The sequence below is a fragment of the Coptis chinensis genome, chromosome 9 (genome assembly GCF_015680905.1).
Source record: "Coptis chinensis isolate HL-2020 chromosome 9, ASM1568090v1, whole genome shotgun sequence".
Classification (NCBI taxonomy): domain Eukaryota; kingdom Viridiplantae; phylum Streptophyta; class Magnoliopsida; order Ranunculales; family Ranunculaceae; genus Coptis; species Coptis chinensis.
The window spans coordinates 12,935,152-12,957,117 of record NC_141464.1 but is presented as its reverse complement, the minus strand read 5'-3'; the positions used below and the strand labels follow the sequence as shown (position 1 = coordinate 12,957,117).

The window sequence follows — 21,966 nt, the reverse complement described above, 5'->3', positions numbered from 1 at the left end:
CACTGTCGTTAATATTAACGACGGAAAAAACGTGGTAAGCTGAATTAGAATTGCGACGGGTGTGAGACGATTTATGCCGTCGTTAAATGTAGAACACTCAAAACCGTCGTATATTTCCTTCACATTCTTATTCTATATTTTCAAAACTAGAACTCAACCAACTGTCGTAAATCTGTGTCCTAAGCTTAGGACATGCATTTCCGTCGCCATTTCATTTTTTTTTAAAGTAACTTTTTTTAATATATATATATTTTTGGTACAATCTATTTTTCCAATGCTACTTGATTTGAGATTTCTCATATCATAAAATCAATTACACAACATACTAAAATAACATATTTCCAAAATTGATATATAATAGATTGATAATTTCCAAAATTTACAATGTTTTCAAGTTTTTGATTGCCAACAACTAGGCTTTCAAAATATACAAAGCAGAACAAAAACATAATAAAAAAACTATTTGAAATTTGAAATTCCTATCTTCATCAGATTTGCGCATTTCCTTCTTTCACGTGAATCACATAGTTTTTCATGAGGGTAAACAACCTTGAGAGTTTTCTCGAGATGGAACAAGCAGAGGCAAACAATGAACATGGTAGGAGCATTATCAATCCAACGCCACTCCACACAGCAGAGGCAAACAACACGGCATGAGCATTATCAATCCGACGCCACTCCACACAGAGAAGTGAGTTACAAGAGTTGACTTCGGTGTCCATGAGTAACCGATATATAAATAAATATTCCAATCTTTGACCACACTACACAATCTATGCAAAGTCATTATCAAACCTATTAATATGAACTAAATTATTTGTCTGAGTATAAGTCGCATGGAGTTTACATACCTCATTAAAGTGTAAAGTCTATAACATCTTTGCTAGGATGGAGGGCTCTAGAAGACCAACTCCAAGAAGGTGCACTAAAAACCTTAGAAGACTTGCACGGCTTCCCTGTAAAACGAACCATAGTCATGACCTTCATAATTAACCTCAACATCGCCGCTACATTAAAAAACAGTGAATGCGCTAGCAATACTAATCAGGTAACAAACAGATTACACAACAAAATGCAACTAGTTAAAGTGGGCAAGATCAGTTCTTACTCATGCTTTCCCTGAAATTCTGGTGAAGAGAGTCACCATTCCTATTGATATCCAAAAGCAAAATATTCCGCCCCGACGCCAAAGCTCTCAAAAAATAATCATCAATCTCTCTAATAATCCTAGCAAGGGTCTTCTTTATACTACTTGGAATAACTAAAGTAGTATCACTAGCCATCTTAACTATATTGTCTAAGCAAAAAACAAATAAAATGGTCTTACAAAGCAACCAAAATAGTGGCTTCTGCTCAGCAACAACTCAAATTTCCATTTTGTGTAAAAGATTGTCAATCAAATCAATTGTTGATTTGTTGAATAGTAACTGAGTTAAGACAATATACAAAATACATGTCCGCCTTTATCATATTCAAGTCGAATAGTAATTGAGTGAAGACACAATTTTGAATCACTCACTTCGAGAAATTGAGCTCTTAACAACACTCAGTATACATGGTCTATTACTCCTTCCTATATAGGCTTGATTAAACAATCTTTGCTCAATGTATATGCTTATAATCAGCTATGATAATAAACCATTTGGTCCAAGATCAAATTTAGCAGTTTTAAAGAATGAAAACTGTTTTAATCATCAAACTTAAAACAAAATACAAATAACATACAATTCAGAAGGTAAGCTATACTGGTATATGTCGAACGCCAAAATTAACAACCATAAGTCCATAACAGTAAAGAATCGTAAAGAAATATCACCTTAGCTTCCTGATCTTGGGCACAACAGACCTCATCATGTAAAGTCTATCATTAAGCTTCTTCCTACGATGTCTTTCAGCCATCAGATTCTTAGGAGGCTCCGTTTTCTTCCCTTTCTGATCTCCACCATCAGTGATAGTACTATTTGGATTGCATTCGAATTATTCACACTACCATTCTTACAATTCTCGCCCACCTTATTATTATCATCCCCCATTCCTTCATTAGAATCATAATTAAAAATCAATTGTCACTCCATTTTTCGCGAGACAGACCTGAGTAATTAAGAGATATAGAGAATTAAAAAGAAAAAACAAATATGAACTTGGAAACGAGAAACCCTTACCATATGAAGTGAATTAAAACACGAACCGAGAAAAGATCACCAATTAAACAAGCTCATATGGTACTAGTTTGTAGACTAGTATCAGACTATAACCATCTACACTTGTGCATGGCCCTAACGCCTTATGTTTATGCCTTTCTTCCCTAGTTAAAACATATAAATAGTTTACATCATCTTTAATGAGAGCAACCATATTACGCCATTAAAGTATATTATTAGTCGGGTGGAACTTACTTACACGCCTAAGTTGAGAACCCCCATCATCCAAAGAAAACCTTTAGAGCCTACAACTTCGTACTTCTGATGGTTCGGGGTTTATGAGTGGGAGTGGTAACCCCTATAGGTGTGACTAAGGGCGGGAAACCCCAGTATCATGGACTTATGATGATTTCTTTAAATTCACGTAATCAAAAACCTAAAGTTCATCGATGTCAAAATTTTCAGAATTAGATTTACCAACACTCAAATAAGGGAAATTAGATTTAAGCCACACAGAAGTGAGACCAGTACCAATGAGCGTAAGAACTCAATGGAGAGCGTCTTGTTAGCACCATTATAATATTCAATAAACGAGACAAGCCAACTGCCACATTTCAGTATCTGATTGGCCAATAAACACATAGCACCATATATACCCCCTCCCCTCCCACATGGTCCCCTATATCACCTCTTGTCGTACTTGCCACGAAAAAATTTCTGGAATTCATGTGACAGTTTTCTGAAATTATAAGCAGAAAAGATGTTTGCACGTTTGCCCACAAAAAGAGAGGGAAAAAAAAGTTTTAAACACAAAAGATTTTGTGTATTCTATATTTAAACCAATTGAAGTACTAAAAACAATGAATAATTTGGCAAAATTACAGAAGTTGTGAAAGTTATACGAGAAAAAGCAGCAGGAAACACGAGATTTTTTTATAAAAGTAAAAAAAAATGCAGATAAGGGATACTTTGTTATCTAGTAACTCAGTTCATGTAAATTCAAGATGGATGAGGGACCAGAAAGGAAGAGGAAACTGTAGATATGGAATGTGAACATAGAAGCTACAAGGAGGCAGATTGTGCAAAGGGGAAAGGGCAGAAGAAGATACATGCAACTTGAACACAAATGGAACTCTTCAAGGCACAAACGGAGGATGGGCAGCAGTACTTGGAGACTTTTATGATGAAGTTATAGCAACACCACATGAGAGAGCAGATTATGACACAATTGCACTCATAGAACATCAAGGACTGAAGCAAGGATTGAGACCGGCTCGGCAGCACAATATAAGGAATATCAAGGCACAAACAGACTAAGCAATGTGGTTTCTTTTTTGAAGAACAGAAGGCAGCATCCATGACAAGCAAATCACATGATGGAGATCATACAAGACTACATTGGGCATATAGATCAGTTTAGCATTGTACATATCCATAGAGTCTAGCAAATTAGCGTATGCTCTAGCTGCTAATATTCCCACTGTTAGCTTCACTGAAATTGTACCTAGTTCCTTTTCTGAAGATGTTAAGAAAATTGTGTATGTATAGGCAAAGAGAATCCAAGATTGTAATCAGTTTCTTTTATTATTGAAAAGGGGTAAGGGGACTCTTTAAAACCATGCTTACCTATCCAAAAAAAAAAAAGAAAAGAAAGAAGTATTGAACTTTTCAGAAGGATTGAAAAAACAAAAGAAAATGTACAATAGTTTCAAATCGAGATTTCAAAAGCAGGGGAACATTAGCATATTCTCTGTCCTTACGGTAATTCATGTGAGTTTTTTCAAACAAGAAACACAAAGAAACATTGCCTAAAAAATAGAATAAGGCAAACTTTTAATTTTAAAGTAATAGAAGTGTGTTTTCTCAAACTGAAGAAACTAAAAACAGAGAAACTCTTGCAAAATTAGGCAATATAATTTTGGCCTAAAAAACCATTTTCAAAATAATTTTTCAGAAGAAAGTAGGAACTATGAAATGTTACAAATTTAGGCGTTTACACTAGATTGAGAGAATTTTGAAGAGTGATTTAAGTCTGGCTTAAAACAAAAGAATTTCCTTGTGAAACATAAAGTTTTTGTGTAAACTTTTGAAAACAAAAAAAAAAAATTATGATGCATTACTTTTTCTATAAGTGGCGAGAATTTCACCAAACTGTCATTTCGAAAAAATTGGTAGAAGATTTTTAAAGAAGAAGCACAGAAACATTTTGAATAAAAATAGAGAGAAGGTATGCTAATTGTAGGAAGTAGATAGTAGGAACCAATAAAATTTGGAACATTTGGTGTTTTCGACAGATTAAGTGAATTTTAAAGATTACGTGCCTTCGCCAACAATTCATACTCCATACTGCCAAGTAAAACGTACCCGCGAATATCCTCATTACTGCTCAAGACACCCAGTAAGGTAAGGTAATGAGAGGTTTAATTTTGAAAAATAAGAGAAACATCCTAAACCCACGAGCATAATAAGAGCTAAACATACAAAAAAAATTACTTGCTTTTTCAAAGGAAGAACCCCCTTGAGAAGATATAGTGCGTGAACTTAGTACCAATTTTTCACTTAAGTTAACCTCTAAACCACTACCCGAGTCCCCGCAATGCAATGATCTAGTAAATTGGCTCTCTGCTGCTACAATTTAAGATTCACGTCACTGAATAATACACAATATATAAACAAAAATTAAATAATGTGTCAAGATGAAAAAACAAAGGAGTCAGGTAGTAGCAGTCTAGTCAATTATCGAATAACATACTTCTTATAATGAATTTCAGCATACCATGTCAACCCAGGTCACAACACGAATAAAAGGAATGAGAACTAATGTATGGGTAGGTGAAGAACAAGGAGTTTCTTCCCTCAAATTTCAATTGCATAGTCATTCCTGATTACAAAATGTAAAGTTGAGAGTGAAAAAAAAAATTATGCATGCACATTAACAAAGGGTGTATAGATATATCTTCATGCTATCCAAAAAGAGGTACCATTCATTCAAATTCATCACGCTAAAATATATTTGAAAGTGAGACTGAAGAATAAAACTAACCTTTTTCATAAAGAGTCGAGTTTGAGCTGCAAAATGAATATGATCTCCAAGTTAAGGATGTTAAAAGCACCTACATTCATATACAAAAACTCTAAGTAGTGGTACTATGATAACTGCTCACAAATGGTCAGGAACATTAGGCCATTGTTTTAACACAAAAAAAAAAAAAAAAAAAAAAATGCAAAACCCAAGAGGGTCTGCTAGTTCTTATTAATTCTTATTAGTACTTATTAGTTCTTATTAGTTTGTAGCTGATTTCAAAAGCAAATTAGGAGAAAAAAGAGTGAATACATGTCAAGAATTTATTTCGGAGAAAACCAAAACCTATTTGACGATTCCCAAAACCAAAACCTATTTGAAACCCGTGTCGAGCTTATTATTGCAATAAAATGTATACTTGAACAAGGCATTACATAAAGTAGGAGATGTCTGACTGTATTGTGTGTTGGCATATATACGGTTAAAAAATAACTTTCGGTAATGAATTCCCCTAATATTGTTTTTTTTTTTTTTTTCTATTGGAAATAGGAGATTTAGACATACCAGAAATGTAGAGACCCCAGAGGAAGAAACAAATGTGGCCTTCCTGCAAAAGATCTGCAAGGCATGCAAGTTAGAATACTTAATACGGCAGACATATTATCTATTCAAACAACATGGCAGAAGCATTACCTATGCAACTCTAGTCCACACACTAAACTGGACTAACTCCAAGAAGAGTATGTTTTGGTTCGTCTGAATGAAACTGCAACTGTTGTACAAGATCACTTATGACTGAGATACCTAATAGCATTCACAAAGCAAAGATTAAAATCGAAGAAAAAAACACAAAGGGCACTGCTGAAAATATCCAGCTAAGTCTAATTAACTAGAAGACCACATATTTAGTTTTAAAGCACAACAATAGGATTTGAAAAAGATACAATACCTGTTTGAGAGCCTCAAGATCATTAGTTTCATTCCCTCCATTGACGGTAGACACGGCGAGCTGTCAATGCTTAGCTTGTTCATATCGACAATCATATACATATTTAACCTCTTAATCTAAAAACCCCAATTAATAAAATCAAATGAATTGAAATGGAATGTAATGAGCACTTCTTGTATGTTTCAACATATACAGAAATATTAACAACACAAGAATCACAAAAAGATAGCTTTCTTAGCAAATAACAAAACCAAATTTTGACAAAAGAAAATAATTTTTACAGCAAAACTAGTTTACAACTCACAACTTATTAACTTAACAAGATTAACAACATTTGTCACCAGTAACAACCAAGATCTAGCAACTTTAAAACAACCAGCACCAAATAATTTAATCAGAAAATTAGTTTAGAGGAGTTAGTTATAAATATTTAGTAGTCCTAAGACTCCTCTTAAATTTGTTTAGAATTTAATACCCCAATTTGACCAGAATATGGAACTAACCACCTGTTATCCAATTTTACCAGGAATAGACGAAAATATTCTCACTTGGAAACAAACATAACCGACTATCTACCCAGTAACATAGTGGGATACAAAACAAAAAATTGAATTTCACACAAAAAATTCACTTATAACTACCTGCCTTCACATTTAAAAATGCATATAATGAAAAGAGGGCATCTAGGGTGCATCGAGTGTATGAGTCTTGCGAGGAATGAGAGCCCTTGGACAATACTTCTTTGCTGCAATACACCAGTACTTGTGCCTATATGAGTGGCCCAGATGCTATACGCTGAGTACACCCTACGCACACTAGCTTTTCGGTAATGAAAAAACTAAAAATATTATGCCTCCAATATTTTGTGGAGGCATTTGACACTAGTCGTTAAGTCTAAACTCCAAACCACTAGACACTAAACCCAAAATCTTTATAAACTAGACCCTAAGCCTAAACCCTAAACCTTAAGACACTAAACCTTAACCCCTATAAACTAGACCCTAAGCCTAAAGCCTAAACCTTAAGACACTAAACCCTAATCCCTATATCCTAAATTTATAAACATTAAACTCTAAACCAACCCGTTTCATTTAATAGTAGTTAATCAAACCCACAAAATAAATAATCAAATGCATTTTGTATCTGCATTTTAAAATGCGTGGTGTGTATGCATTTTAAAATGTATAATTTATAACGTGGTGCATCTGCATTTTAAAATATATAATTTATAACATGGTGCATCTGCATTTTGAAATGTATAAGTTTATAACGTCCACATTCAGATGAAAACAGATAGTGTCAAATTTAACTTTTGGAGCAATACACGGTACTTTTTGCTAAATTCTATTCAAACCCAAAATCTACTCTTTTTGTTCTAGTAGTTATCTTATCTAAAAGTAGTTATCTTATTCAATCTTTATTCTGGTAGTTATCTTATCTACAAGTAGTTATTTTGGAAGGGTGAAAAAGAGAATAATTTATATTAAAAAATAACATGTGGCACTTGGTCTCGAGTCAAAAGCTTAGATTCTAAAGGATTTTTATAAAAAACACTTATGGCGAATAAAAACAATGTAGGGGTATTAAAACCCAAAAAAATTATGGATAGGGCTTTAGAGTTGTTTTTTTTAAAATGAGACTCTCTAGCCCAATTTCTTGATAATTTAATATCAATCAAGTTAACATAACCCAAATACCAAAAAAGAGACGAATATTTTATACCCATCAATGAAAAATCAAAATAACAAATACCCATGATAGATTCAGCGAACCCCATTGAATCCATAGTAATTAAACAATAAGGAATGAAAAAGAATGAAAAAAGGAAAGAACTTTACCTCAATTTGGAGAAGGGACCTTGATTTGATCAAAGTTTCAAATACCCATATCAGTTTAGTGAACAACACAACAATTTACAAACAAAAATCAGACGAAAAAACACAAACTTGAAGCTTTAAAATCATTAAAATATTATGTTTTGAGAGAGAGAGAGAGCTTACAATTTCAGAGAAGCTCACAAGCTTTGTGTTCATAGTTCTTATTTGCTTTGTGTTCCTTGCAGAAGCTCTGAACGGCTTGTTTTTTTTTTTTGCCCATTTTTTTTACCTCTCTCTCCACTAGTGTTTATGGATTTGTCAGTGTTGATATTCAAGTATAAGAATGGAAAAGCGATGAGGGCCACAATTAAAAACTTGCCCCACCACATAAGCGACGAGTTCCAGAACTATCTCCACCGTCGTGTATTTACTACACAAATACCCGTCCTCTATTTTAGCTTAGGTCAGTACACGACGGCTTTATACCATATACGACGGTTTTTGTAGACCTAAATTTAGGACGGTCGGGATAGTCCTAAGCTAGTGTCGTTTTTCAGCAATTCTGGTGTAGTGTGGTTTTCCCATTCTTGACACTCCTCGGTTCATTAAAGGAGGTTGTCTGAGTGAATATATGATCACTTGCCTTACGGGAAAAACTCCTCCATCTCGAACTGAATTGAAAAGAGAAAAAAAATAAGTAACAAGAGAGCTTAAAAGCCTATCATAAGAGAGAGGGTGAGAGACTAAGGACTGTTCCATTTTCTGATTTAGAGTGAAGGAGTTGGTGGGATGCAATTGTATTTGGTGAGTCAATAGGAAATCAGGACCTTTCCACCGTGCTTGGAGGAAAAGGACGACACCAAAAGCATGTGTTTTCCATCTCCGTAGTACATGTAAACAAAAGACAAGCTAGGCTTTAATTCATGGTGCTGGAAGTCAAGCAAGCTAGCTAGGTGGCGAGTACTGGTCTTGTCATTGATATATCTACTGTCGCCTCCTTAAATTCCACTTAGAGCAAACCAATTACTCTTTTGTATTAATGAAGAGTTGGGCTTTATACATCCTCCTGGGAGATAAGGTTGATCGGGGTGTCTATCTAAGGGTCCGAGAGGAATACCTGCGCGCTAACCAGACCCCACGTACAGAAAATGAAGGGGGTGGGTTATTTCATGAATTGAAATAGTAAATGGGAAAACTACATGCCACTGCCAGGCCGCCAAAAGCCATAAGCAAGGCCTTTACAGGCCTCTTCCAGGCTGCCACAGGGCACTCACCAAGACCGTTACAGGCCATTATCAAGCCGCGACACGCCATCGCCATCACCTCATAGCTTATTATTTGATTTTCCGTTTGGCTAAATTATTAAATGTCAGGCGATTATCATAGGTTTCACCTACGCTAATTACTTCATTTTCTAGGTTGAGTAATATATATGGTGCGTTTCGGGAAAAATCTCTAAAGAGAAAAATTAAAGTGGCATACAATATAGTATACCGATTCTAGGTAGGAAATCGGTTAGTGATCGTTACATTATTAGAACAGGAACGAGGAACCCATACTGCCTTCCTCACCGGAATGGCTTAATCCATTACCACTGATCCTTACACCCCATAGGTGAATTACGATTGTCTTGATCCCTTAAAAAATGGTACATAGGCAGCCACCCGGCTCAGCCGCTTCAATAGGAAAACCCCTACCCCTTTGTGGAAGAAAACTGAATGTTTTCATATTCTTTTATCACTGTTTAAAGATTGGAAAAAAAATATATATATATATATATAAAATTGTACGTGTGTTATGCATGGAAATATTGTTTTATATGGAATGTTAACGTTTTTCTTGAGATTATGTTAATCGATGCACTTACGAGGATTTAATAAGCAAACGGTAAGTTTTATTAAGCAACTAAGGTACGTGTCAACCTGCTCTTTTGTATTCAATTTCATTTCAAGTTGATTATTATATATTGACTACGTATCTAACATTGAGCGTTAGAGTATCTTCACAGGGATAGATATGTGCTCCCATAAGACATGAAAAGGTGTACGTTCGTGCAAGTTAAGAAAAATTTAACGTGCAGTGCACTCAGATTGATGCAACGGCTCTTTTAGCTATTTATTTTAATTTTAAATTGATTCATTTTAAGTTGTTTTGTAACAATTTATTATTTCTTTATTGTCTTTAATAATAAATCTACATTAGAATGCATCTATTTGTTAGAAATGATGACGTTGATTAGCATTCAGGGGTGAAATACCGATCTTGGGTAAGAGATCGGTTTTGGGGAGCTACAACCTATTATGTATATTTTATAGTTTTTTAACGTCTTGTTTTTATGAATCTAACTTACACAAAATTTACTTACTACTGTGTATCGATCTTCTCTATTTTCTTAATTTCTTTTTGGTGTCATTGGTCTAGTTGTAGGTGTCGATGATTTTTATGATTGCTAGAGAAAGGATAATTATGTGAGAGATCAAAATGTTTCGTTTTAGAGCTATTAGGACTTATTATATCTATGTATTTTGTTTACAAAAGACTTAATGAGTTTACTGATTGTTATTATCACATTGTTGAATAAAATATAATCAAAGTTAAGACTTGCGACTTATGAATGAATTATGGAGTATGTTTGGTTTAAGTGTTTTCTTTCTCGCTATTGTACCCAAGTGTATGTTTAAGTTTTTAGTGGGATGGATGGGTTGTGTATAATACGTGGGATATATGTATGCTAGAAGCAGGTGGTAGGAAAGATTGGGGCCATAATATTTAATTATTTTTTTTAGATGTTTCCAAATTTAGCAACGGTTGTGTATCCATTACTAATGAAAGAATAAGTAACGGTTACGTATCCGTTAGAAATGAAAATTGCTAACACTTTCATTTGTTGGAAATGAATTAAGAATAAAATTAATAACCGTTATTAATAATTTACTAACGGTTGATAAGTGTTGCTGAAATTAATTTTAGTAACATTTGGTAACCGTTGGTAAATTTGCTAACACTTTATAACCGTTACTAATCTCCATTACTAATATTTCTCACGCTTTTGTGTCGACGGAAAATAACCGTTACTAATATTTTTTGTAACGAATGTATATCTGTTACAAATAAGCTGTTATGGTGTACTGATAATCCCCAGCAAGCTTCATGTGCAGATACATACCGACAGTCTAAGAATCTTTGAATTTCGCCTATGTTTTCGATAGTGGTATCAGTCTCAACAATAGTAGTGGATCTATCTTGACCTTTGCTCAAGTATTTGAAGAGAGACTTGACCATTCGACTTCTATTACAGAACTCCATGTTGATGTGTGCTCCATATTTCTTCGAAAGAGTTGGATTATAAGGAACAGCCCATCTGTTATCAACCGTGAAAGTCTTCTTCTTCCATTTTTTTTTGTAGCTGTTCTACCTAGTCTTCTCATGTACTTTGCAAATCCATTGTCATCGAAAGTAGTTTCTTCACAGAATTCTTTTGGATAAAGTCTGGTACATTTTCGTTCGTCATGCAAGGTGAATTCTCATCTAGCTCTCCATATGGACCGTGTATCATGTTGTCTAAGACAATTTCATATAACAACGGGTCATCATTTTTGTCTGGAAGTTCAGCTGATATAATAATCTTATCAATGTCAGCAGGTGTAGAAGGTTTGTCATCAGGGTGCAACCAGAGTAGTATATATGTGAGCGTGCGGCAGACCTCATTTTTGGAATTCAATAACATAGATTGCTGCAAAATTCAAATTTAAAAGTAAATAAATATACCACTATATCACACGAAAATTTACAAATTTGTTTGTATAAAACCGCTACGTCTAAGAAAGGAGTATAGTATATAAAGACCTACGACACTAAATAATTTTTTGAATCCACATAACCTAGATATGTGATTAAAACTTATCCATAGTATAAATTTGTTTGTATAAAGCTGCTACATCTAAGAAAGGAGTATAGTATTTTAAGACCTACGTCTAAGTAATTTGCTTCCACCTGAAAAGGTCTAGAGTTAGCTAGACTTGTGATAACCTCTTATAAGGCTTAATAAATTTAGTGTAGGCCAACCAGTAATGAGAACAGTTACTGCTTAATATTCATCATTGAGAACAGTTTTACAACCATCTTCCTTTTCCTTTCTGCCATTCTTCAATATATGAAACAACAACATGAATTATATATTGCTATTAGAATCTGCTTTCAGTCCTACCTTCAGTCAAATAAGGCAATGCTAGATACAAATAATGTATCCTATAGAAAATTCAAGTCTTACAACACAGGCAATATAAAGAACTTGGCAATTTTAACCAAATATGCTAGACAATCCGAATCCTACCCTAAACCAATCAAGTCACCTAGATGTATTTATTGGATACTATCTTTCCTAAACAATATATGTATAAGACTGAAAAAACGTTATGTATAGTATATAGTTTAGGCATCACACGAATAAAATTAAGATGTAAAATATTTAAAATTACTTGCCATAACTTTGCCAAAGTGTTCTTCTTCTTTGAGGTCCTTCATAATCTTGATCCACTTTTATCTTAAATGCTCTAACTACAACTTCGGGACAGTATTCGAATTTTAGACCTTCAATGTACTCTTTTCATTGCAAGTTTAATTTCATTCCACTTTGGATTGCAAGTGAATGTGATAAACAAATCTGGAGGTCCCGCCCATCTGCGTATAGCAATGACATCCTGATAATTTTGCACCATGTACTGTGGCCCACCAGTAAATGAAGAAGGCAAAACTAAACGCTTTCCGACTAATTTTGCATCTGTGTCTCCAAATAAGTAATCGAGTCAACTATATTCTTATATAGTTACGCTCGATTATTGGTGGTTGTTGTTTTGGAACCAATCAAGTATTTCTTCTTCTACACATGTGTATATATCGACCAGAAATTGCAGTTTTACTTTACCACCTGTGACTAAAGTCTAGTCCTCATTTTCTCTATATTGAAGTCTAAAGGCATAATATTCTTGCATGCTAACTGTGTGGCGGTGATTTTCTGATATTTTTTCTTCTCCTCGGTACAAAATATCGAATGTGTAGCCGTCCTCACCATATGGAAATAAAAGAGGATATTATTGCATTGCCATAAAGCTAGGATAATGTTCAGTAATTCGTTTGAGGCCTTCTTCTTGGTGTTCAACAACTATATCTCGATGTTGAAATTCAACTCCATTTCCAAGCATCAGTGATGCTACTTCAGTAGATGTAGGCAGGTTGTACTGTCTTGCATCTTTTGAGCATGTGCTGATGAGTCTAATGCTTACAGGTATGTAGTCCTCTTCATTGAACCTATCTTGTGCCATTCGAAAGGCCTTCGCAATTTCATTTTCCGCATTCAGCATTGTTAGCATGCAATCCTTCAACTACACTACCATCTAATACTTGTTCAGTGCTTGATTGGGCAGAGCATTTAACCTATTAGACGGCACCTCATTCTTTGTGTCATATAGTTAATGGCCATCTGAAGAGACAATAAGCCTGCAACATATTATATTAATAAACTATAGAATAAGCCCCACTTTTATTAATATAATTTGAATAAGGTCCCTTTTTTATTAATAATTTAGAAACACCTCTCTAATGTCACTTAAATTAAATAATTACTCCCATTTCCCACATTGAAATTAAAACAAGCCCTTTTTTATTATTGGTTTATCTCCTGTTGGAAGTAACGATCCGATTTTATGGTAATTTTGTCTATGAATTTTGAAGACATGCATATGGACAACCACCATTATTAATTGCATAGTCTATTTTTCCACCTATTAATGTGAAAGCAAAGATTGAATTATATGATCTTATGTTTTCAATAAAATGAGTGCTTCTTGGTCCCCTTGATTCAAGCATATCCTTTAAGAATTGTGGAGGATTCTTCAATAGTGGAAGTTGTATCGTTCCCACTTGACAACAAATGGAGAATGTAGGAAGCTGTCCCTTTACACTATATGATAGTCGGATTTTCCGGAATACCTTTCCCAATATCGAGTAGGCAATTTAAGATCTCCTTATTTACTTAATTTAGAAACACCCCCTCCCTAAATTTAGAATAAGCCCCACTTTTATTAATATAATTTGAACAAGGTCTCTTTTTTATTAATAATTTAGAAACACCTCTCTAATGTCATTTAAATTAAATAATTACCCCCATTTCCCACATTGAAATTAAAACAAGCCCTATTTTATTATTGATAATTTAAAAGAACCTCCCTAATATCACTTAAATAATTAACATAATTATCTTCCATTTTGTTTAAAAAAAATATAAATAGATGAGTCTCTCCTATATAATTACAATTACTATTTACAATTAGAATCCAAAGAAACCATGCTAACTATCGATCTCGAGGGACGAGTTTCAAGACTTTAAAAAACCGATGCGTAGCACGGTTTGCATACTTGTAACATATGATAGCCGGGTTATCAGGAACCACACTTCTCAACCGAATAGGCCATTATATTTCTATTCTCTCATGTTTTACAATTTTGAAACACCTCCCTCAATTATTCTAATCAGGTCCCTCAATTTTAAGTAATTTACAAAAAACTCCCTCACCTCATTGAAATTAGAATTAGTTTTCATATTATTTAAAATAATTTAGAAAACCTCATTCACATCTCTGAAATTATAATCAACCCCTCCTAATGTTTTTATATTGTTTTTTAAAGATGTTAAAGCAACAGGTTTAAAGATTTGAAACAAGAGACACTACTAAAAAATGGCTTTTTATGACGGCTATTTTTTTTCTACCTTGATGGCTTCCGTATAAGTCGTCATTATTTCTATCTCACCATTAATTTTATGACACTTGATGTCAAATATTGACGGTTATAGGCTAGCCGTCATACATAACTTTGACGTTTTTTTATCAATATGTCAAGTTTGTGACTAACAATTGTATACTTACTGTTCACTTTATGACACATGATATTAATGTTGACTGTTATAGGCTAGCCATCATAAATATCTATGACGTTTTTTTATCAATGTGTTAGGTTTGGTGTCTAATTTATGAGTTCTTTTTCACAAACGTCAAGTCAAAAATTGTCTAACTTTTTCCTTATAGCAGAACCGGTGTTTAATTAATTGTCTAACCATTTAGGAGCAATTAAAAACGAAGAACGGGACTGGTCGAGTTGAACAGTGAATAACAATAGGGTTAAGTCTCGGGTCAGTAATAGTATACCCAATTCTCAATAACCATTTAATTTTCTTTTTTCACTAATATATCCAGTATACCCAATTCTCAATAGAAAAAAAAACCTATTTTCTAATAGAAAAAAAGAAAAAGAAAAATTCAGTTGCAGTCCGCTCTGGCACTTTCCCAAATCCATGAACATATATCAAAGGGAACCGTCGTTGAGATCTTGTATTCAACACTAAAATTTATGAATCCACACACTCCAGCTGCCGCTCAATAATCTCGAACCTACCGCTCATTGGAACTATCCCTCTGCAATCGGAAAGGTACTTATTTATTTCCGTAGTTCTTATCTAAAGTTAGTGATTTTGAATGCAATACAGAATTAATTGGGTCTTTTGGTTTATGAATTTCCAAGTTGGGAATGCATGCCTAAAGTTTTTCTTATAGTTGTTTAATTTCATGAAAAATTCATTTTTTTATTGAGATTTGGTATGTCAATTTCTTCAAATATGACAAGTTTAGGACTAACATAGAGATGGTTCAATCTAGGTTCTCACGGTTTTACTTTTAGTACATTCTTCTTCATCTTAACTATCAATGGTACGGTTTTTTTTTGTCAGTAGATGCCATTCCTAACAGAACAAGGTTCTTGTTTTAGTATAAGGTTTGAGTTGTTTCACTCTCGATCCATCCATTGTTCTCTAGTGATTTATTTTCGATTTTTTTTATTCCTTGTGGTTATTGCCTCACTTTTGTAAAGGTTATATTTGGTTTTACCTTACAGATTCAAGAAAGTGAGGGAGATGATGTGTAAATATGGTGTTGACCGAGTTCGTATGGACGAACTGCCTACGTATCAAGTTCTCTCTCTGGGGGGGGGGGGACTTGAATTAGGTCAAACATAGTTCCTCATCCTCTTTATATAGGCAAGGGGTTAGCGCCTCCAGTTTGCGCGCATCAGGTCAGATCCAGGTCTTCAAGTCACTCGCGCGCCATGATAATGACTTAAGGACATTTATGGTGAAGCGTGCCTGAAGCTCCAGTCTTGATGATGGTATTTAAGACTTATGTTACTGTCCATTGGTGTGAGCGAGAATCATGGAGATCACTATTCAATAGAGGTCGTTTGCGTGTAGTGAGTCACTATAGAGCGAGCTCGTGTGACGAAGACTTTAGGTCGGTTAACTACTGTTTAGTCAGATCGATTGCCATAGTTGAGGATGAGGATCGAGGGTCGATCTGTATTCACGTCTGTGCTGGACATGTGCTTGATATTCATTGGATGTGAATATTACTCCCTCACACAGCCCCATCTCAGTAGGTCGTTAAGTTCACGATATCGATCTGCTGAGAGTATATAGAGCTTGGCGTGGCAAAGACGGCGGGTATGCGATGTGATTTGAAAGGGTTGGTGACCGAGACCTCATTTTACGGGAACACGTGGTACGCTAGGTTGAAATAAAATGATTGTGTTTTTTTCAAAAAATGAACCGGTGGGTGATTTGTGATATATGCCTGGAAAAGTGAAGAGTTCTCATTGGCTTCCCTTAAGAATGAGAGCTAAGGTCAGTTTCCGCCATTTTCATTTTTTGCACTTTCCTTCTGTTCACTTTACTTTTGTTGGTATCTGGTTTTAGTTTTGGTTTAGTAGTTGTTATGATCTTGAAGAAAGGAAGAATAATGTCTGATTCTGATGATACCCGCTCTAAGGAGGTTAGGGAGGTTGAGTTAAGTGAGGAGATAGAGGATGTTGGTTCTGAAACTATGGTCGTAGTGGTGAGCAGTTCTGGAGCATCATCCTCTAGCGGGTTGCCTCCTAGAGTAATAGATAAACGAGCTTTGAAAAGTTTTGGTGATTTGAGGCATGCTTATGGCACTTTTTGTAGCGATCTGGAGATTCACAAGCTGGGTGAGGACGCTAACGTTTTTAGTAGCGCGTTCGTCCCTCGTGATTATGGTGTGGTTATCTGTGAGGGACAGTTGAGAGCGGGGTTGAGGTTATTTTCTCGGTTGACGTGTGAGTTTTTAAATTTTTGTGAGAAAACGCCCTGCCAGTTCGTTGGGAACATATGGCGTTTGCTTAGGGTGTTTGATATTTTGAATGAGAGTGGTGAGTACAACATTAGTGTTTTGGATATTGCTGAGTACTTTGTTGTGAAGCGATCCAGTGCCAACAACTTCAGTTTACAGACTTTGACTGGAAAGTCTTAGCGTGTTGGATGGAGTTAGTAACGAGCCTTGGGAGAGGAGGCCATTTCTGATAGTTGGGAATTTTTGTGTCTCTGGGTTTGGTGTGGAAACTAGGGTGTGTAATTTCACTAGTACGTGCTAGGTTGCATGGTTTATCCATGTCTTTATTTTGTGTGCGATGAATTTGTGCTATAACAAATTGAACTTTGACTTTCTTATGTGCAGAGGTCGCTATTGCCAGAAAGAAAAGGCGTGGTGTGATAAAGAAGTTCGCTTGTTTGACTCATGATGAGAAGCGAGAGAAGCTGCCTGAAGTGGCCGATTACTTTGTTGAAAGAAGTGGTCGTGGGATCAGGGCGAAGAGGAGGGAACAGAAGAAGAGGTCTAGGGGTGAAGACGTTGTGAGGCTTTCTAGTGATCAAAGCATGAATCGTGAAGATAGCGAGATAATAAGTAGGGAGCAGAGGAAGAAGAATGTTGGTGGGTCAATGCGACCTGGTGGAGGTGTTGGTGGAAGTGGTAAGCAACCTAAGGTGGATAGGTCTACTACTGGTGGAAGGGGGAAGGAACTTAACAGGAGAATGTCCTCGTTGATGTTGAGGACATCTCTTTCGTTCCTCGTGAGCGAAAGAGTTCCTTGAAGAGGAAGGCTGAGGAGCCTATTTCTAGAGATGCGAAGGTCGCTAGAGCGTCTGAGGTCATCCTTGGTGGCAGTTTTGGTACTACTAGTGGGGAACGAAGTGGTGGGAAGTCATCTCGGTCTTCCCGATCTAGGATGGACTTTAGCGTTCTGGGTTATGGGGATGCTGGTACTACTGTTGAGAAGATGAAGGAGAAGTCTCCTGTTGTGAAGGCTGGGAAGGGTCATGTTGATGCTGGTGAGGATGACCTGTAGCATACTCTCGTGTATGTACACCAGCGAACTGGTTGGGAGGTGACTGTGAAGAAGTCGGATTGTAGTTATAAGTCCTCACCTGTAGTGTCGTGTTTGCTGGAGGGAATTACGTTGGATGGTGATCAGAAGGATCTGGATTTGAAAGATCTATCTGAGAACATACGAGCATTGGATCAGGCTCACTGCTTGGTAAGTGCCAACCCGTGATTTGACGATGAAGCTTTGTTTTTGCTACTAATCGTGTTTACTCGGCTGCAGATTATAGCTAGGTAACAAAAGATGAAGACTGCTGTTCAGTTCGCTGAAAATGGAGAAGAACGAGCTGGAGAAGCTGAGGGACGAGCTTGCTAGCGTTCGAGATATGCAGCAGGCTGAACATACGAAGTTGCTTGACCTTCAGGAGCAGGTCGCTACGTTGTCTTTGTGGAGTACGATCGCAGAGAACCGAGCGACTGAGCTGGAAGGGCAGTTGACCACAGCCAATGACTTTGCTGGCAAGTGTAAGAAGGTAGCAGTGGATGCTAAGGAAGCATATGATCGTATGTTCACCGAACTAGAGGAGCTGGAGGAGATGTATGAGCAGCCCGGGATAGAGCACGAGCAGCTCAAGGAGGCGTATGCTCATGTAGTTACGGGTAAGAAAGAGGTCTCTCCCATCGTAGATGCAAGTGGCGATCTTGCTATGGCACCCACTCCTACTGCTCCTGTTGTTGAGTCGCTTGCTGAGATTGGTGTGGGAACGAACTCTGAAGTTCCTCGTGTGTTGACCTCGCTCCAGGTCACCTCCGCATCTTCTGTTGATCCTTTTCAAGTTGATGATGTTATCCAATTTGTGTAAAAAGTTTTAAGTTTCTATACTTGGTCGTGGGCCTGATACATTAGAATTGATAACTTGGGGAAACCTGAGCAGTTCGCTTCTATGATGTGCTTTGAGGGAGAATTGACTGAACTGGTATCCCAGATTGTTTTGGGCAGTTAGCTTTGACTTATTGTTGTATGGCCTATGTCCCAATACATTAAGAACTGATGACCTGGGCTTGCCTGGGCAGTTCACCTTTATTATCTGCTTTATTTCGGAACGAACTGGCTTCCACCGGAGTGGCAGTTTGGTAACTTTAGAGAACTGGTTTCCTGAGTCTGTTCAGGTAGTTCGTGCTTTTACATTTATGAAATGCATGCTTATTTTCCTTGCTCTTTTCCTTGACGTCTTAAATGCCTTTTTCTTGATACTATTGTACTTGTACTGCGTTGTATGTTCCAACTGGTGAGAAGTCCTGCTCATAGAGAGCGTTCTACAGTGAGTTACCTCTAGTGCTGTAGGCTATGATTAGTGAGAATTGTTGAGGCTATGTAGCCTGTGAGATCGAGTGAGCATCCTGGTCGTAGAGAGTGTTTTCCATCTTAGAGCGTTCTGGTAAGAGTGGACCTTAGCGCGTGTGTGGCACGTGTGAGGATATGAACCGTTTGGGAGCCAGAAAAGGTAACCTTGTTGATTTATGGGATTTTCAAAAAATGGCGGTTCTTTCGGCACGTCGGTTAGGGTTTTGGTATATTTATGGTATGCCTTGGGAAGTGGAACAGTTTGCCTTAAATACTTTTTGTGTGAGTTTTTAGGGTTACTGGTTCGTCATCTTTCTTAAGCTTTTTGCAAAAGGTCTTGCTCAAGTGCTGTTTATCGTTCTTGCCCAAGTATTATTGGAGCTCTTTCCAAAGTTCTTTAACGCTTCAGGTTCGTTTCCGCCCTCTGCTCATTGTTTTGCTTTTGTGATATGTAGTCTTTGTATGGCTCTTATGTTAAAATTGTTTTTGCAGAATGTCTCAGGCAGATGGTGATGACTTTGAATATTTGGTCCCTCTAATGGGAGGGGTGAGGGAGACTTCTCCGCTCGTCTTGGAGGAGATTGAGTATATTTGGTCCTCTAATGACTTTGAATATATTGGTCCCTCCAATATTCTTGCCACGGCGTTCACGTGATGCTGGTAAACAGAAAGTGGTTGCTTCTGATACAAGGTCCAAGAAGCGTTCTAAAAGTGTGGGTCGCTCAGATTCTGGTTCACGCAAGCGAACTGGAGCTGTGGCGATCTGGGGCCCGAGTTCTAGGTGTGAGGTCGACCTGGGTTATCGCATCCGTGTTGTGGCTGGGAAAGGAAAAGTTGTTGCTGGGGAAAACTCTAGGCTGATTTGTTGGGGGTGCATGATGGCGACCTGGGAAGACCGTTCGTCTACTCTGGGAAAACGGGGAAGAGGCGGGCAGTCAAATGATCATTTGACTGCAGCCTCGATTTGGCCTTCGTAGCTAACTGTTTTCTAGAAGGTATTGTCTTGGCTGGTAACAAGGAGATCCTAGAGAACCAAGATTTGGATAAGACTGTGGAGACCATGGACATGGCTTGCTGTTTGGTAAGCTTTTAATATTCTCCAGTCCTTTTTTCTTTTATTGGCGAGAATAACATGTATGTTTTTGTTGTAGTTTCTGACTGGGTATCATAAGTTGAAGCATGCGGCTCGAGTTATGGGAAATGTATAAAATGATGTGGGAAAGATAAAGGCGGACCTGCTGAGTTTGCAACTCGCTCGAGATGCTGAGAGGAAGGAACTGAAAGCTTTGAGGAAAAAGCATCAGGATGCTATAACTGAGAGATCGGTGATGATCAGTTCGATGATCGACTTGCATGAGAAATTGGGTGCAGTAACTGAGCACGCCAAACAATGCAAGTCGGTTGCTCGGCAGGCTCAACAAGCATATGATCAAGTGTGCAAGTATTATGTGTTGCTGGAGGAGACGTACTTTGAACTGAGAGAAGAGCATGAACGTGGGGCTCAAGACGTGGGTGTGCTTGCTATATATAGTTGGAGATGTTAGTAACGCTCTGTCTACCAGTACTGTTCCTGCTGATCTAACTCTCATGCCTGTTGAAGATAAACATGCTACTCCTGACACGTGATCACTGCTACTGCATTTCTTCTTATTTTGTGAGGTTTGTTTTTATGTTCTCTCTAAGTCCAAAATTTTCAGTGGTTGTAAAATAATAGAACTAGTTTCCTGGGCTTACCTGGGCAGTTCGGTTTTTGAAATGGTAGGGGCTCGACCCAGATACATTAAGAGCTGATACCCTGGGGAAACCTAGGCAGTTCGACTTATCTATTGTTTTATTTTCGAGATTTAGACAAACTGGTTTCCACCTGAGTGGCAGTTTGATAATTATTTAAGAACTGGTTTCTTGAGTGTGTTTAGGTAGTTCGTATTTGCACTTAGAAATGCATGCGTATTTTAAAGTATGTTCGTAGTTTAGGTTGAACACGTGTTGCCTATATTTTTGTAGGAATTAAACCTAGGAATATATATCCCGTTGTCTAGGAAGACATAGGGTGCTATGAAGTGTTTGAGCTCGTTTGAGCATTTTAGCTTAAGCGTGCGTGCTGCTCTCGGAGAGCATTCTTCACTATGCTAATCCTAGCAATGTAGGTTTTGTACTTAGCGAGAACTGTGTAAGTTATGTTTCCCTTAGCTCGGGTGAGCGTTTTAGAACGTTTGAGCTTCGGCGAGCATTTAAGTTCGTTTGACTGTTTTGCCCTTGGAGAGCGTTCTTCGCTTGTTTGACCGTCGAAGTATAGATCTCCATCTGGTGAGAAGTGTTAAGGCTAAGTAGCCTGTGAACTATGTAGCTCTAAGCTTTAGTGAGCATTTTGGCATTCAGAACGTTTGAGCTTCAGAGAGCGTTTAAGTTCGTTTGAATGTTTTGCCCTTAGAGAGCGTTTTGCGCTTAGTTGACCTTAGAAGTATAGGTCTC

The 21,966-nt window shown here is 36.9% G+C and overlaps 1 long non-coding RNA gene across 15 annotated transcripts; it reads right to left on the bottom strand.

Moving 5' to 3' along the window:
* Positions 1 to 342: 342 nt before the first annotated feature.
* On the bottom strand, positions 343 to 8,242 carry LOC147474815 (uncharacterized). Of its 15 annotated transcripts, none has more exons than XR_015208801.1 (8): positions 8,113 to 8,234; positions 7,951 to 7,969; positions 6,113 to 6,172; positions 5,857 to 5,967; positions 5,728 to 5,781; positions 5,185 to 5,254; positions 1,817 to 2,091; positions 343 to 956 (listed from the first exon to the last, which is right to left on the bottom strand). It is a non-coding gene; the product is annotated as an uncharacterized LOC147474815 (long non-coding RNA). The 15 variants fall into 15 exon arrangements; XR_015208796.1 differs by having other exon boundaries at positions 6,113 to 6,228; positions 8,113 to 8,229; XR_015208803.1 differs by having other exon boundaries at positions 6,113 to 6,181; positions 8,113 to 8,224.
* Between the last annotated feature and the right edge of the window lie 13,724 nt (positions 8,243 to 21,966).